At 34.8% G+C, this 17,879-nt stretch overlaps 1 protein-coding gene across 2 annotated transcripts in view; it reads left to right on the top strand.

Moving 5' to 3' along the window:
• Window positions 1–14,397: 14,397 nt before the first annotated feature.
• The window catches only part of kcnj13 (potassium inwardly rectifying channel subfamily J member 13), a 20,577-nt gene continuing 17,095 nt past the window's right edge, over window positions 14,398–17,879 (top strand). Inside the window, exon 1 of one of the 2 annotated variants that reach the window (XM_058745357.1) lies at window positions 14,398–14,675. The gene's annotated coding sequence lies outside the window, so the exon portion shown is untranslated. The remainder of the gene's footprint in view (window positions 14,676–17,879) is intronic. The other variant, XM_058745356.1, reaches the window with a different exon arrangement.

The raw sequence follows: 17,879 nt of genomic DNA, 5'->3' as shown, positions 1-17,879 counted from the left end.
TCTCTCTTTCTGTCTGCACCTATGGTATTGGAGAAGAGCAAGAAGTATAATCCGTTCTATGTGCCCTTGTTGTTCTTCGCTGATGAGGGAACTTGATGCCGAAACTCTGAGCACTTTCTGACTGCTTGGAGCACAAAGATATCTTTGTGCCCTAATAAAGATACTGTACTAATACCAGGGGAGCAGCAGGTAAAAAAGGAAGCAAGAATATGAGAAAGAGGAGGATGGAGTAAAGCATGAAGGATCTTAGTGTATACAGTGCTTAAAGTCTTTATTTAGAGTGACTTGCAAGTTTCTTTTTTTCAGTCAGATGCTTAGCAGAAAATAGAAAGGAATTATACAAAAACAAATTTATATATAAGAAAATAATGACAATTAGGAATAAAATTGGAATCTTGTGTGGGTGGGTGTTTTTTTTTAACAAACCCTTGGGAAAACATGCATGGATAAAATAATACACTATGTGCATATTATGTGCACAGTGTCACTAAACAACAAAACACGCTTTTGTAAATAGAAAAATAATTATAAATAATGAGAAAAAAATACTTTTGACAAAATATAATCAATGATGCATCATTCAGAGAACATGTTTTTACTGATTTCACTGTAAATTTCAAATAGATTTTTTCCTTATAAAAACAGTTTAACAAAAGCATGTCTTGTTGAATATAAAATAGGCAATATTCTCTACATAATTTATTTTAGTTAAGTATTTTAATTATGAATATTGTTTACCATGCAAGCACACACATAAAGCATCAAAAGCTGAATTAACTACTTCAGCTCATAAACAACATCGTGCTGCATCGCTCAGCGCTCCCTGCAGTGATTGCATTCACATGCATAAGAAGAAAGGAAGCACTTTCTATTTAGTTTCATTTCAGCCCACGGACAGATCAATAATGATGACATCATCAGTAAAAGCCTGCAGGCTGACACTTTTCCACCAATCGATCGTTTGGCCACAGAGATGCCTGCCAAATCGCCTGGGAAAGCTCTGCTGCCACAGCAACAGCTCCAACAGGAAGCATGACAACCAGCAAACCATACAACGCCCACACAGAATTCCTTCGTGCTGCTCATCTGTGCAAAAAAGCCCTGGCATGTACTGTTCACCATCAGCGCACTGCATAGCAGGAGCGGTTTCTGATGTCTGTAATCTAAACCCGAGGACTTTCAGAACAAAAACATTAATCGTCATTGTGTTTTTATTGAAAATGTTTTTTTTTGTTTGTTTGTTTTTTTTTTGTTCTTTCCCCTTGTTTTTGTTTCGACAAACCTATTTATTGCCAGAATCTTTTTCCAGTTGTGCGAAGAAGTGTAAAACATGTGCTGCTATACAACTGCAGTGATTTGCAGTGCAGCAAATGCAATATTATACCAGCGGGGAAAACATAATCATGAATATAAAGTACAGTCACACCAATTTAAAATGTGCAGTACAGCAGCAATTATGACACGACATGTTAGCTTACCATTAGCACAATAGTTGGATACAAAATTCTGCCTTGGGCATCTCTCTATAAATAGCTAAGAATGAGACAGGGGGCGTTCAATAATTCAATTATTCTACCACATTAAAAATGAGAGAGAGAGAGAGAGAGAGAGAGAAGGTCATGTCTACAAAAAAAAAAATACTGCTCTGTTTCTCAGTTCATACCCAGACGCACACAAAACCCACAAAGATTTTGTGTTGATCGCACCCAGTTGTGTAACTCAGCATCATTTAATTTAAATCATAACAAAACAAACTCGCATATTGAAACAGTACAAAGACACAAATACATCTAGGCCTACATCGGAAAAAATATATGACATAAAAAGGCAACATAATATGAAGAATCAGACTTTCCAAGCTCATCTGCAAAAAAAAAAAAATGAAGAAAATTAGAAATTACTAAAAATAACTGGAAGTATTAAGGCAGTTTTGTTTGTCATTTGCATTGTAAGTGATTGGTGTTGAAGTGTAAATATGTAGCTTGTGTTTTACGTGGGTGTATAAAATTTACAGTTTAACATATTAAACTCTTAAACTGAGGCAAGCAGGGCTCTTTTTCCAGTGTGTGTGTTTGTGTTTTAACACAGTGATGTGGGAGTACAGCTGGGCTCCGGTGTTTGCTGATCCAACAGTGACGCTCAAACAAGAGCCAGATATTTCCCACTCTCTTCCTTGCTTTTTCTCCAATTTACTTACTCTTTAACCTCTCTAAGTAATATATGTTTATTGCTGTAATAAACAGTGTATCCCTGAATCATCCTGTAAGGTAAATTATTCTTATTAGATGATGATGTCAAACATGGACCTGGAATGTAAAGTTTCACTGGACTCAGATTTGAACTAATGGTAACAGAATAACGCTTACTCATGCCAGTGTGTGAGCGCATACCGTGAACGTGTGAATATCCTGGTGGATTTCTAAAAGCCATCTTTCACTGTCGTGTGTGATTCAACATTGTAACTACTTGCCAGAAGTACATAATGATATCCAGTACACTGACCAAGCTCAGCCAAATGCTCCCCCAAGTCCTGTTAAATCACCACACGCTCTCCCACTACAGCCATTAAAGTCAAATATCACCTATAACATTCAGTGAACCAAAACACACACACACACACAAAGGCAGAAGAAGAAGCAGACTCTCAGTGGTTCAATGTAAGCATGTGTGCGCGTGTGTCCTGCGGTTGAAGTGGTGAATAATGCAAGAAGCCCTTTAAAGTTTTATACAGAAAAAAAGAAGTCTCAGAAACCAGATCTGGATTTATACAACAGCCGTCTCTCTCTGCTTTCTCTCGCACTAACGCATGCATGGCCACTGACACAAGGCAAAAACAGAAAAGAACCACTGAATTTCATGAAAATGTATGAATTATAGAAAGAGGAGCACACAAAATCAAAAAACTGGATTTTCTCAGAAAACAGGGTGAGTAACAAGAATGAGATGAACATAAACAACACTTGACGATGCATAAAAGATGCAATCAAGTTTTGTTTGCCACATACGTAAACTTTTCTCATTCCAAACAGCATTAACATCATCACTAATTATAGCTGGAAATACCACATCAATAGTTGGAATAATCATAATTTTTGGAGAAGCATTTATGTGCATGAAGCATTGAAAATGAGCAAAGCATTTCAAACAATTAAGACAAATGAAGTGAATAAGTGTAAATAGACCCTAAAATGAGAAAGATCAGTTTTCTACACTTAGTTCTACATAACAGGAATCTAATGAGGAACATTTTTTCGGCCCAACTAAACAAAAAAGAGCAGAGTTGGCAAGTTAACGCCACTCTCACTTCAACCACTTTGGAAACTATTCTATGACTTCCTTTTACTCATTTTTTTTCTTCACAGCCAATAGGGACTACAATACCCATAAGTCCAAGTGCTGGACCACATCAATCTGCTCTCCATGAGAACCAGATGCTGTCCGTCCCTGTTTGACAAATTGCTGTTGCTCCAGCTCAGGAATGTCTAGCTCTCCGTTTTTAGTTCTTCTACTTTCCTAAACAAACTCAAACAACTATTTTTCTCTTTACATCTCCCTTTCCCTTATCCCAATCTTCCTAGTACAAACATGCTCACATACTGTACGTGCTCCAAATCTCTAACCAGTAACTGGATACAACAAACCTATTCAGAGCCTATAATGAGGTAGACATAGAACAATAAACACGTTAAAATAAATTAGGAGTGAAATAAATGGAGCACAGTGTGAGTGGAAAAAAATAGTGTCTGTAAAAAGTAGTGGTGAAAAAAGAGAAAAAAGCAGAAATGTGCCAAATATGGAATAATGGATACATTCTTGAATAATAATAAAAAAATTACTTTTACCATATGCAATAAATAGAAGTAGAAATCAACTGAATAATAACATATATAAAATGGTTAAAAAAAATATAGCTGCTTCTCAGATTTTGTCTCCTGAAAAAAAAGACATTGGTAATTTCACATAGAGTTTCACATGCAAACTGCATGTGCTCAGACTTGCCAAAGTCTAGAATCAAAAGTTAAAGATCTCAATACAAACCCAAATTATTCCAGACCAAAATAATTCAGCTATACTAGCCACATTAAGGAATAGTTCACCCAGAAATTAAAATTTACTCACCCTCAGGGCATCCAAAATGTAAATGAGTTTGCTTCTTCATGGGAGCAGATTTGGAGAAATTTAATATTACATCACTTGCTCACCAACAGATCCTCTGCAGTGAATAGGTGCCGTCAGAATGAGAGTCCAAATAGCTGAAGAATCCACAAGTAATCCACTCAACTCCAGTCTATCAAATGATCTCTTGTGAAGCAAAAAGCCGGGTATTTATGAGAAATAAATTGATTCCTAATCTGGCCAAAAAATGACTCCATAATCCATAATAATGCTTCCGCCTGAGAAAAAAAGTCCATCCAATGTTGTCATCTCAAATCAAAATCCACACACATATTTGTTCAGAACTGTTTTGGACTGTTTTAGCTTGTAAATTATGGTTGATCTCTGCATATTTCACTCCTGATTCAGACAAAATGACTTGAGACCAATATTATGTATAGAGGACTCATATTTTAGCCGAAAAAAAGTTTGAAATTAAAAACATCTTAATGATGGATGTGTTTAGAGCTTTTTCACTTTAGAAGACATTAATTGATGGACTGGAGTAGTGTGATCACTTGTGGATAATTGTGATTTTTTATCAGCTGTTTGGACTCTCATTCTGACGGCACCCATTCACTGCAGAGGATCCATTGGTGAGAAAGTGACGTAATGATAAATTTTCCGAATCTGTTGATAAACTCATCTTTTGGATGGCCTGAGGGTGAGTAAAATTTCAGCAAATTTTCATTTGAACTATTCCTTCAAATGAAACACATTTGATGTTACGTGAGCAACCTCTTAGCGATACAGTTTTTCTTGAAGTAATGATGCTGCTAATTGATGGGTGAAAACTAGGAGTTACTGACGCAACTGTTCTCTCTGTACCTTATGCAAACAAAAAGACAGTGTTCTGTGTTCTACTTTCTACATGTAGTAGATGACAGAATGACTAGTCAGACCCAGTCAAGCAGAACAGAGTTGAACTATCCTTAAAAACTCTCTCTTTCTCTTGCACACACAGTGGGCATGTGAAAGGAAGCGAGCATCAGGCTCACATTTTAACTGCAATGAAGTCAGAGACTAAGCGTGTGTGTGTGTGTGTGTGTGTGTATATTTTGTGGTCTGTTATGCTTTCTTGATGATTCACTCCTTTTATTGAATGCTCAAACAATGCCAGCACTGTCTGGGTCCCGGCAAACACACACACATAAAGTCCCAATGAATTCTAAAGAGTGACTTGCTCGAAGGAAAATGTGTCCTTTTCCATGTTTTCTTGATTTCTGTATATTCAGAACCCTTAGTACAGCCCTGTATAAGTAGGATTAGTAATTTTAGACCAGTAAACCTCTTGACCCCCACAGAAGAATAATTCCCCAAACCCTCCTTTTTTATCTCACCTTCTCTATCTCTCTCTTTCCATCAGGTGAATCGAGTCATCATCAGAAAAAGTGTCAGTGGTCACTAAGGAGGCGGCGTTCCCATTTCAACCCTTTTGGGAATATCATAACGTCTGGATTCCTATTTAAAGAACCTACTTTAGAGATCAGGCTCCTGCGATGTTAGACGCAGCCCATTCAACGCGAACGATGCCAGAGACTCTTAATCATCAACATGTGAGTCATCCTGCTCCTCAAAGACAAGACCTGAAAGTAAATGTTAAGTAGCTTTTAAACATTTCACAAACATGTCAGAATGTTTTCTAAGCAGTGAGCAGAAGCATCTGAATTTGTCTCATGATCAGCAAACAGACTGGCAAGATTGACGTTTGCTACAAATGTCGCTATAAAGTCAAGTCAGACACCCTGACAAGCAACTGACCTCCCTGAAATGTTTCAACACTGCCCGAATTGGGGGAACAAATGTTGCACAAGACTGCTGCAACAACCAGAAAATCTTTCAGACAGGGTGAAGCTTCTTTTGTCTTGAAATAAGTATGTCTTCATTGTGGATAGGAAAGCAAACAACAACACCAACTTCTAGAGGGAAAAGACAGAATAAACATTTATAATAATGCAGTTGGCAGACAATTTCATCCAAAGCAACTTACATTGCATTCAAGGTACACATTTACATTTTATCAATGCTTGCTTTTCCTGGTAATAAAATCCATGACCTTGGCATTGCTAGCACTATGTTTGAGCTACAGGGAAGCTTGAGCTGAATGTCATGCTTACAACATTCAGTGTTATATTACAGAAAAGTCTTTATTTGAGGTGTTTGCAAAGGCAAATATTACTTTGAAGCTGACTTTCCACTATCTCTATCATTCACATATGATTGCTGCATTTTGCCCCTAGTTGCAGTCGCACAGAAAATTTAATTAGTTGTGAAGCAGCTGATTCCCTTTGCATAATGAATGAATTATGAATATACCCACACAAAACAAAAGAAAAACAATATATTTATGTATATTATAACCTATTTTAACAACTATAAAATATTTATAAATAAAAATAAATGAATTACATAAAAAAGTAAAAAACATTCAATTAAAAAAAAAAATTATTTCCAAAATGATTATTTATAACAGCCTATTTTAGAGAAATGGCATATAAATAATAACCTTATAGTGGAAAAATAATGGTAATTCTGATGTTTTGCTCACAGTTTTGATCTGAAATACATCACAGTCATGTGGATTACTTGTAGATTATTGTGATGTTTATATTAGCTGTTTGAAAGAAAAACAAAGATAATTATAATTAAAATATATTTTTTTCATAAACTCCTATTTTAGAGAAACTGTGTATAATATTTTAGTGGAAAAAATAGCTGCAAAGCTCAGGTTTTGCTCACAGTTTTGATGTGAATACATCATACATTGTTTGTTTAATAAAGTCTTAATATTTTAATGCATCCAGGGTTCAAATCAGATCTAAAATAATTTCATACCCAATGATCGGAATTCTATGAAATTCCATTAATCTTCATCAGAAATGAATGACTTCTGGTCTGCCATTTGTCAGAGATAGTGAAGAGTAAAGATATAGGGTCATGTGTTTTGCAAGCAGGTGTTAAAGTGAGGCCTGCTATTATTATCTTGCTAAGGGAAAAAATAAAATGGACAAAAATGACTATAGATTTGCATTGAAGGAGGGACCTGAGATCTATAGAGACCAGAATACCATACACAGTCATGGCCAAAAATATCGGCACCCTTGGTAAATATGATCAAAGGCGGCTGTGAAAATTAATCTGCATTGTTAATCCTTTTGATCTTTTATTTGAAAAATTCACAAAAATCTAACCTTTCATTGGATAATAAGAATTTAAAATGGGGGGAAATATCATTATGAAATAAATGTTTTTCTCAAATACACGTTGGACACAATTATTGGCACCCCTAGAAATTCTTATGAGTAAAATATCTCTGAAGTATATTCCCATTCATATTAACAATTATGAACATGAAATTATCCAGCCATGGCTATATATATATAAATAGGAGGGAAAACAAAGCCCAAATTCCCTTAATCATCCATCACAATGAGAAAAACCAAAGAATATATTTCTGATGTGCAGCAAAAGATAATTGAGCTTCACAAATTAGTGAAGTGACTTTAAGAAAAGAGTTAGAGCAGTGAAAATTCCCATTTCCACCATCAGGGCAATAATTAAGAATTTCCAATCAACATAAAATGTTACGAAACTGCCTGGAAGAGGACGTGTGTCTATATCGTCCTAATGCACGGTGAGAAGGAGAGTTTGAGTGGCTAAAGACTCTCCAAGGACCATAGCTGGAGAATTGCAGAAAATAGTTGAGTCTCGGGGTCTGAAAACCTTAAAAAAAAAAATTGTCAAACAGCACCTATATCACCACATGTTGTTTGGGAGGGTTTCAAGAAAAATGCTCCTAGCTCATCCAGAAACCAACTCCAGCTTATTCAGTTATCAGACACGACTGGAACTTCAAATGGGACTTGCTTCTATGGTCAGATGAAGCTAAAAAATGAGCTTTTTTAGCAGCAAACACTCAAGATGGGTTTGGTGAACACAGGGATAAAAAGTACCCCACACTGTAAAAAAAATTCCATAAAATTTACGGGAAAAAACTGGCAGCTGTGGTTGCTGGAATTCTACCGTAAAATATACAGTAGCGACATTTTAGGTTTTACGGTTTTAACTCAAATTTACAGTTAAATACTGTAATTTCATTAACTGATATAATGTTAATATACCAACCAATTGAAGTACTGAAATCGGTTTTGTACCTTTGAAATACACTGATAACCACCAAACGCAGAAGGTGATGAGAAAGTCACATGATGAACCAAAGCCCATCACAAGCAGCTTTTAAATAATAACATATATAGAAGGTGCACAGTGTCATTCACACAAGCACTAAACACATCATGGTGAGACTCATTAAACTGAAATATGCAATAAACATTAATTTAACAACATTAGATGTAACATACAACCCTAATAAACATAACTGATAAGAAAAAACTAAGAAGAAACCTAGTTATTTCAAAGAAAAAACATCAAATTCAAACAAAATTTTAAATGCAACGCAGAGAATTCTGGGAACGTCAATTTACAGTTTCCCTGTAAATTTTACACTTTTTCACTTCCAAAAGCGGTATTTCACTGTAAAATTGTCTGAAATGTCTATTACAGCTTTTCACCGTATATATTAGGGGAACTTACCGTTAACCATTTAACAGGTTTTTACTGTAGCTTTTTCACAGTTTTTTACCGTTAAAATCACGGTCAGTTTTTACAGTGCATGTGTACAATGAAATATACTGCTGTATTTTTGATGTTGTGGGCCTATATTTCTGCTGGAGGTCCTGGACATCTTGTTTAGACACATGGCATCGTGGATTCTATCAAATACCAATAGATAAAAAAATCAATAAGTGACTGACTCTGTTAGAAATCTTATAATGGGCCATGTTTGGATCTTCCAACCGTACAATAATCCAAACACAGACCTCAAAAACAACACAAAAATGGGTCACTGAGCACAAAACCAAGCTTCTGCTGGCCATTCCAGTCCTCTGACCTGAACCCTATAGAAAATGGGTGAACTGAAGAGAAGAAGCACCAACATGGAGCTGGGAATCTAAAGGGTCTGGAGTGATTCTGGATGAAGGGATGGTCACTGATCTCTTGTCAGGTGTTCTCTAACCTCATCAGGCATTATAGGAGAAAATTTAGAGCTGTTAAACTGGCAAATGGAGGTTTCAAAAAGTATTGAATAAAAGGGTGCCGTTAATTGTGGCTAATGTGTATTGGAGAAAAACATTTATTTCATAATGATATTTCCCCCTTTTTAAATTCTTATTATCCAATGAAAGGTTAGATTTTTGTGATTTGTTTTAAATAAAAGATCAAAAGGATTAACAATGCAGATTAATTTTCACAGCCTTCTTTGATCATATTTACCAAGGGTGCTGATATTTTTGGCCATGACTGTAGATGCTCTTTTGACTTAAGCAACCATCCAGGGCACCCTGAGCAACCATATAGAAACACACTAAAAACCACCCAGAACACATCAACAACCACATACCAACACTCTTGCATTGTGGCAGTGAGTTTTACATGGGAAAGCAGTGCTCACATTTTCTTCAGACAATGTAAAAAAAAAAAAAAAAACTTGTTTACTTTGTAAGTTTCTATTGGTTTACATTCCATTTCTCATCTCTGATCTCTCTTTCAATTCTCTCTTCTGCTCTCAGACCACCCGTATTTTTTTCTGCTACTTCTTCCATTCCTTGCTTCTCTCGCATTCTGTTATTCTCTTTCCCTTCGTCTCAGTCTTTCTCGCTCTCAGTCGGACAGTGTTCCTTCTGTGTTGTGACCTGGATTCATAGTAACAGTAGAACGGAGCTAAAACAAAACCAGCCTCTGTGTGTGTGTGTGTGTGTGTGTGTGTGTTTAGACATGTCAGCTGACTAAATTTATGTTTTCTCTGGTTTCAGGAATTTGTAATTGTTCTTGTCAGGCTTGTCCATTGTACATCAGGAAGCAGGCAAATATTATTTAAATAACATCCACATGCTAGTCCAATACTTATTGCAATGTTATTACTGACCTACAATGTGTTTTCACACTATTGCACGCAAATGACCCTATGTCTGACCACAGAAGAGTTCACAAATCAGATCTCTTGAATATCTCAACTGTTTCTCCAAGACAGCTATGCAATTAAATTTATTTTAATTCATTTTATTTTTATTTTTATTAATTATTTTCTCTATAGAAATAGATTCCAAGACATCTCAAAAATGTCTCAAACTGTGCTCAGATGTTCTCAGATGAAGTCTGCAGTCAGATGACTTGAATATAAACACAAAAGACACAAAACTTTTCTCATTTCATTTTTCCATGGCTGAACAATCTGAGCTGGTACCTACATTAATTTAATATCTATGTATTCATTCTGTATGTCAACAATTGTCTCATTTGTGGCTGTTTTTATATCTCCAGAGGAATGTTATAGAAACATCTGTTAACACATAAATAAAACAACCAAAATCTCCATTAAGTCTCCTGAGCTTTGAAAGAGCCACTGAGTAACACACACACATCCTGCAATGTTTGAAGAGGAATGTGATGAGGAAATGATTTTGATATCATCAAACTCATCCGTTTGGTATTGAGCCTTTTATCTAGTGGCAAACACAGGCTGATGATGGACTAAGTTTCACAACCGTAATCAGAAGATTTAAATTTTCCAAAGATTACTGAATACAGGAAAGGTGTGGAGTACCTGCAGTTCTTTCAGGCAAACAATGCATTAGGAAAGGGCACAACAGGAAGTATGTTAACACCAGTTCCAAAGGTATTTATTGTGTCCAGAAGTGAAGCCAGGTACATTAAGTGTGAAGTGAGTGAACATGAAAATCCATTTACTATTTTAAAATAGTAATAGTCATCAGTTTCCAAATGAAAATGAGTAGTTTTGAGTCCCTGTATGCATGTAGAATGTAATTGTATACTTATAATTTGCAGTTATCATCAGACACCAAGCAAAGAGACTCCAATTTTCTCATCCTCAGGCAGTCTTTTCATAGGCAGGTGTGTGTGTGTGTGTATTCTCACATTTGTCTCTGCTAAAGTGTGCAATATGTGCTTTGGAGCTCCTGTGAAACATTTGTTGTGTGGGGGCAATAAGTGACAGTGAAGAGAGTGTTTATTAACCAAAGACCTTCCAGCACAGATTGAATGATGATTAGGTTTTGTTCATAGCCACGGTGCGCCATCTGCTGGTGTTCAATGTAAATAAAACAAATCGCTCTAATTAATGCTCAATGAATAAAGCTTTCAGTGTGAAACTGTAAAGACTGATATTAATCAAGGTGTTACATCTAGTTCTTCTTCTTCTTATTATTATTATTACAGTGTCAATATATCATAGTATAAATGATGTTAGCTTGTTTTTTTTTTCCCCTAACAAATTTTTTCCTCACATTTCACTTCATTACCATAACGTTTCTGGAAGTGTTTTTGTTTGTTTGTTTACATTTTAACAATTATTTCCAGTGATCATGTTGATTTTTATTTTATTTTTTTTTTTTTTTTGATGATTGTCATAATTTAAGGTTGATAGATAGTCTATTATTATGGTAATAAAGTAATAAAACTCCAGACACAGATTTTTTTTTTTTTAAAGATGAAAAAGATGAAACCCAGGATAAATTTAATTCAGTAACATATATATATATATATATATATATATATATATATATATATATATATATTGTATGTTAATTTTATTATATTAACAGAGGGAAGCACAATAATAAAGTATGGTTAGTTATATTAAGTCAAGTCACCTTTATTTATATAGTGCTTTTACAATACAGATTGTGTCAAAGCACTTAACAGTATCAAATTGGAGGATAGAGTGTCAGTAATGTATAATGATAAGATTAAACACTCAATTTTCAGTTAAAGGCATTTCATTATTGAATTCAGAGATGTCATTGTCTAGCTCAGTTTAGTTTAAATAGTATCTGTGCAATCAAATCGGCGATGATCGCTAGAAATTAAGTGTCCCCAACTGAGCAAGCCAGATTTTATTATTATTACTTACATTAATAATAATAAAACATGAAATATATAATACAATTTTTATGAAAATGACACAATGAAAGAAAAAAACAGCATACTGATATTGCACAATTTTATTTTAGTGCCAAATAAAGTGCAATACTCATAAAATATGGTTACTCTATTATGGCTATTATGGTTAATTGAGTACAAATTACTTCAAAATACTCAAAAAAAAAAGCATTTATTTATTTATTTAAATAAGGGTGCTAAATTGTCTTCTTTTTTTTTAATAACTGAAATTACTAAAATAACCTTTTTTATTTTATTTATTTATTTATTTTTGTCAACTTGATCTACCAAGCTTAGCTGTTCTGACTTCTCATAGCTGATGATCAAATATCCCAAAACCCTTCATTTACATTTTCTGACAACATGAATGAGCCGTAAAGCTCATAAATTACTGCTGTTGACAACAAACCTCCAGGTCGTGTAAGTTCTTTGGCGCCTTGCATGCTCTGCACGTCTGAATTCGCCTCACAGTGCTCAAAGAAGTGGAGGCCCAGCTTCGCCTCAGGACAACTGAGAGACTGCACAACTATCACAAAGGCTGAGAACAGTCATTGATTCTCGAGGAGGCAACACGCGGTAACTCCTAAACAGGATCTTTTTATGCAGTTTCAGTTTATTTAATAAGTAAAAGTTATCTTTCACTTACCCTTATGTCTTTTGTATGACCAACACTTTCAAGGAAGACACCAGGTTGAATGATCTTCGAAACTTTTCAAGCGTTGTTCTACAGAAGAATGTAAGTCATAGAGGTTTGAAACAACATGAGGGTGAGTAAATAATGACAGATCTTTTGAGTGAAACATAAATATATCATTGTTATATTCCCTGCAGAGTGGTTGTAAATGAACACCATTGTTTGCTCTCTAGCTAGCTACACATTTTGCTAGCATTTAGCTGTTATCTGTTATCTAATTAACAGTGAAGACCTTCAGATTTCTTATCAAGCTCTATGAACTGAGGCCATCAGCTGTGATGCAACCATTCTGTATTCAAATGGCAACTCAGAAAATGATGAGCCTGCCTTGGCCTGCGGGAAGCTGTTCATAAACCACCATCAAATATTTTTATTTGTTGATATTTTTATGCTGACGTTTGTGTGGAGTTCTCATTATGATAAACTGGCCCTATTACGACACTAAAGTTTGCCACTGGCATCTATTATTATTTGGAAATATTTCAATTAGCTTCACATCACTCCCAGAAATATAATTTATTGGCATTTTTGCTCCAAGTAAAGTGCAATACAGATAGTTTGTATTTACCAGTGTTAAATTGTATAAGTGTGGTCTTGCACAAAACTTTAATATGATAATTGTTTCTTCCAGACAGCAACAAGTTTAAACTGAGACTTGGAGCTTCTCAAATTTTACTTGTGAGGAAAAAGTCCCCAGTAAAGTCACATTTAGAGCCATTTAGAGTTTCAGAAGAGATCTCAACAATTGTGCTCAAGTCTGTTTCTAATCAAATATGAACTTGTAGATTTCTCGTCAAACGTTTCTAACGAAACCAACAATTAGGAAAAAGATCTGAAAGAAAGTTGATACTTAAACGAAAGTATCTTAATTATGAAAAAGCAGTAACAATCAATTTCTTACTCAGTATTTTTGTCTTGTTTTTCAATACAAATATCTAAACATTCTTAAATGAAGGCATATTTACTTAAGAAGCAAAATGACCTAATATATTAGTCTTGTTTTCTGAAAAATGTATCAAAATTCAATAAATTTAGGCCTATAAAAGAGGTAAAAAGAAAAACCTTGGATTAAGTTTATTTTTCTAGCCCCAGAAGTATAAACTCACTTAATTTTCATACATTTTGCAGAAAACAAGACTTTGTATCTTATGCCATTTTATGTCTTGATATATGAATGTATAGATATGTTTACTTGTAAAACAAGACAAAAAATCACCATTTTTGCAGTGAACAATTAAATGTGATCAAAAGGCCATCCAACTGTCATCAACAATGTGAAAAGTGTGACCCTTTCCTGTAAATGAGAGATATTATGTAAGCATTAACACAAGCACTCATGCAGAAACACTCACGCTGACCCACAAAAACAGGACCAAATCTGTTTTCACTCCTTAGCCGAATGAAAAGTATAGGTTGAGAGAAGTTTATCAGTTAAAGCCACTTCAGAAAGATGGGTTAAAAAGACAAGCTGCTGTACTGTTCCTTTCATCACACACACACACACACACACACACACACAGAAGTGACTCTAGGTGTTCTCCTCCTCTCTCGAGGACTCCTAATTGGCCACATGCTGAGTAATGTGACCAATGAGTTTCAGGGCCGGCTCTCTTCATTGTATGTGTGTGTTTGTTGGAGTTCATCAGTGCGTTTTACTCTTCTGGTGTCTCCTACAGAAGGATCTGGATTGGTTTTACACTCCGGCTGAGGATCTACGGTTCCTCACGTTCTAGATCCCGCTCGAAGGCTTCACGCTTTGTCGAAAAACACTGAGGAATCCCTAATAAACCCCAAAGAGAGAAATTTGGTGAGTAAAACTCTGTGTGTGAGTTTTATGCTCTGTTTGAGAACTTATTAGATAAGATTTAAACCTGGAAGGGAGAAATAGAAGATATTTTTCCTTGGGAGACCATGACTAATCGCAATCACAGTAGACAAACTCTCTATTGAAAAAAAATCAGCATCCGGATCTTCACAGGGCAGTGTTTGTGTTTGTGAATCATTGTTTATTCATAAAGGATGCATTTCATAACATCTACTTTTTTTTTCCCTTAAAGGAAAAGTTCAAACTAAAGAAACATTTTAGTCATTTACTAACCTTAATGTCATTCCAATATAACTTTTCTTCTTCAATAGAATACAAAAGGAGATAAAAAGAAACCCGGGTCTGTCAAGATCCAAAATAATAAAAATAGCACCATAAAATTAGCCCTTAAGACTGCTACACTTAATAAAGCCTGAAATATAGGTCTTCCCATCTGCCAAAGCTCTGAAATGGACAACAAAAAACATGGCATTGATGTCATTTGGCACCAAGTATCATTGCTCTTTAGCCAATAAATAAATAAATAAAACCTTTTAGGTTTTGCTAAAGCTATCGACTATGAATATAGTGTATGAGTAGTATTGACTACTTTTATAGTAATTTTATGGTGCTTTTAGTCATTTTGGAGCAGATGCAGACCCTTTTTCACAAAAATGTGGCAAGGACACTTAATAAATAATAATAAAAAAAAAAAAAAAAAAAAATATATATATATATATATATATATATATATATATATATATATACATATATATATATATTTGTATTTCCAAGGTATATTTTAGAGTAACTGTCTTTCAAACATCCATATCTCCCTCTTTCTTGACTCTCATCACACACACACACACACACACACTTGAAATAATCATTTACCCATGAGCACACCAGACTCATTTGCACTCTGACACATTGAACTGTGTGCAGTGAAGAGTCACTCAGTTTTAATCAGACCAAATCTCTGGTTAAACTTGTAACTAAAGTCACCGAAACAAGACACATTTTTTCCATTCTAATTCAGCTTGAAGTTCACACAAGTAAACCATGCACGACATGTGCTAAAGTTCAGATACAATGCTTACAGTAACTGACAACACCATCTCAAATTCTCTCTCTCACTCACACACACACACACACACACACACACACAAAGGTCCAGGTTAATCTTATATCCAGGAATCAGCTACTCATTGTTTTGCTATTGTTTCTCATGTGTCAAAGTAAGCATTCACAAGGTGAGGTGTCATTGAGGTAGCTTAATAATTGCAAGATGTCAATCAAAGATATGACTGATGAAAGGGGAAAAAGAAATCAAAGAAAATAAAGAACTGCAAGGGGAAAAAAACGAATCCTGAAATGCAAAGAAAATGATGATATCAAATCTTGGCTAGATTTAACTCAAACTACATTTTCAAACTTTCAAGCAATTTGTCAAAATTTAACCTAAACATTACAGCAAACAGAAATAGAAATTGACCACAAATTAATGTGAATGTGTGTAAAAAGCTTTGTTTCCTATAATATGTAACATGATTCTGTGTAAAATCACATGGTGTCACCTAAAATATGTCTAAATATTTAATTTGATTAGGTGAACCGCAAAAAATCTATTTCTTATTCAGTATTTTTGTCTTGTTTTCCAGTACAAATATCTGAACATTCATAAATCACTTAGTTGAGAAGCAAAATGATTTAAGAAAGTCTAATAAGTCTGAAAAATCAAGAAATGAATATCTGTTAGTAAAAATAATCATTATCCCTTTGGATTACATTTATTTTTCTAACCACATTGGCAGATACTTTTTATTGTTTTAAACTCACTTAATATTGAGACATTTTGCAAGACTCCTTATAATATATCATTTTGCTTCTCAAGTTACTTAAGTCTTGATTTAAGAATGTTTAGATATGATCTTTACTGAAAAACAAGAAATACATTTTTCTTGCAGTAAATAAAAGAAAAAAGTATGTGTATAAAAGCATCTTTTCATACAAACTAAGTTCCATTTGTGAATATAACCAGCGTCATGCCGTCAACTGAAAGCTCATCATTCATAAGTTAATGAAATCTCGTATGAAGACAAGCAACAATAGGGTTACGTGGCAATGACTTTGTCTGCAAAGGATCTGTGTAAATGAATGACATTCATACATGAGGAGCTATAGTGTAGCATCAGATGTCCACATACTGTGGTACGCTAGAGGTAGAGCTGACGTTATCACCCTGGAGTTAATCTGTGGAACAGGACACATAAAGAGAGATGTGTTTTTATCGCCCTGCGACCAGATCTGATCACATGAATAACATGCACCACAAACACGCACACGGCTACGTTCTACTGTGATTTATCATGTGATGGAGTCCCTCATGAGTTTAGGTTAAGATATACAGTAAATCTACATGGACTTGTCTAATTTAAAGTATACTGCGTGGACAGGGAGCAGGGGTTATATTGGGCCAAAGATCTGGAATGGTGTTCTGGTACCTCTGATTGAAGAGTGAAAAAATAATTATATCATTTTGTCAATCTAATAATATTTTCAATCAGTGTGTCCTCATTTCTGACTGACATCAACTAAACATATTATATATTATGTTTTAGAGTCATGGTTTCGGTACGGTTTGGTATGTTTAGCGAAAAACTATACTGTCAAATAAAAATAAAGAAAATAAGAATAATCTATCTACACGCAACAGCACAAATAAATACAATAGAGTAAAGATACAGATAAAATAAACAATGATTTTCAGGGGGGGTTTTTTTGTTTTGTTTTTTTTAGGTAGGTCTATAGCATTAGTTTTTAGGTACATAAATTGAATAAAGTAATAAAATGTAAAACAGCGTTGCATATTTGACTGTATAAATTAAAGATTAATCTTTATTAAACTTACAAGAGCTATTCAGTCAAGAGCAGTGAGTGATTTCCTTGTTGTTGCTGTATGATTAATATTAAGAACGTGCTGTCACTTTAAGTGAATGCACTGATACTGTACGTTCAGTCGGCTATGTCTGCTATAGGATACTTACCAAGACGGGCATTTTGACATAATTTCTGTGTGAATTTTTCCATTTAAACACAATACTTCAGAGAGAGCTTAATATTTGCGCGCATTCTGAGGCGCGGGTTTGCGCGCTTCTGATTAGCGCACGCACAAATCTTCTCACTGCGCGCGCGAGCTCGCATCCT

Source organism: Onychostoma macrolepis, chromosome 15 (assembly GCF_012432095.1).
Source record: "Onychostoma macrolepis isolate SWU-2019 chromosome 15, ASM1243209v1, whole genome shotgun sequence".
In the NCBI taxonomy this organism is placed as follows: Eukaryota; Metazoa; Chordata; class Actinopteri; order Cypriniformes; family Cyprinidae; genus Onychostoma; species Onychostoma macrolepis.
This window is presented reverse-complemented; position numbering and strand designations above follow the sequence as displayed.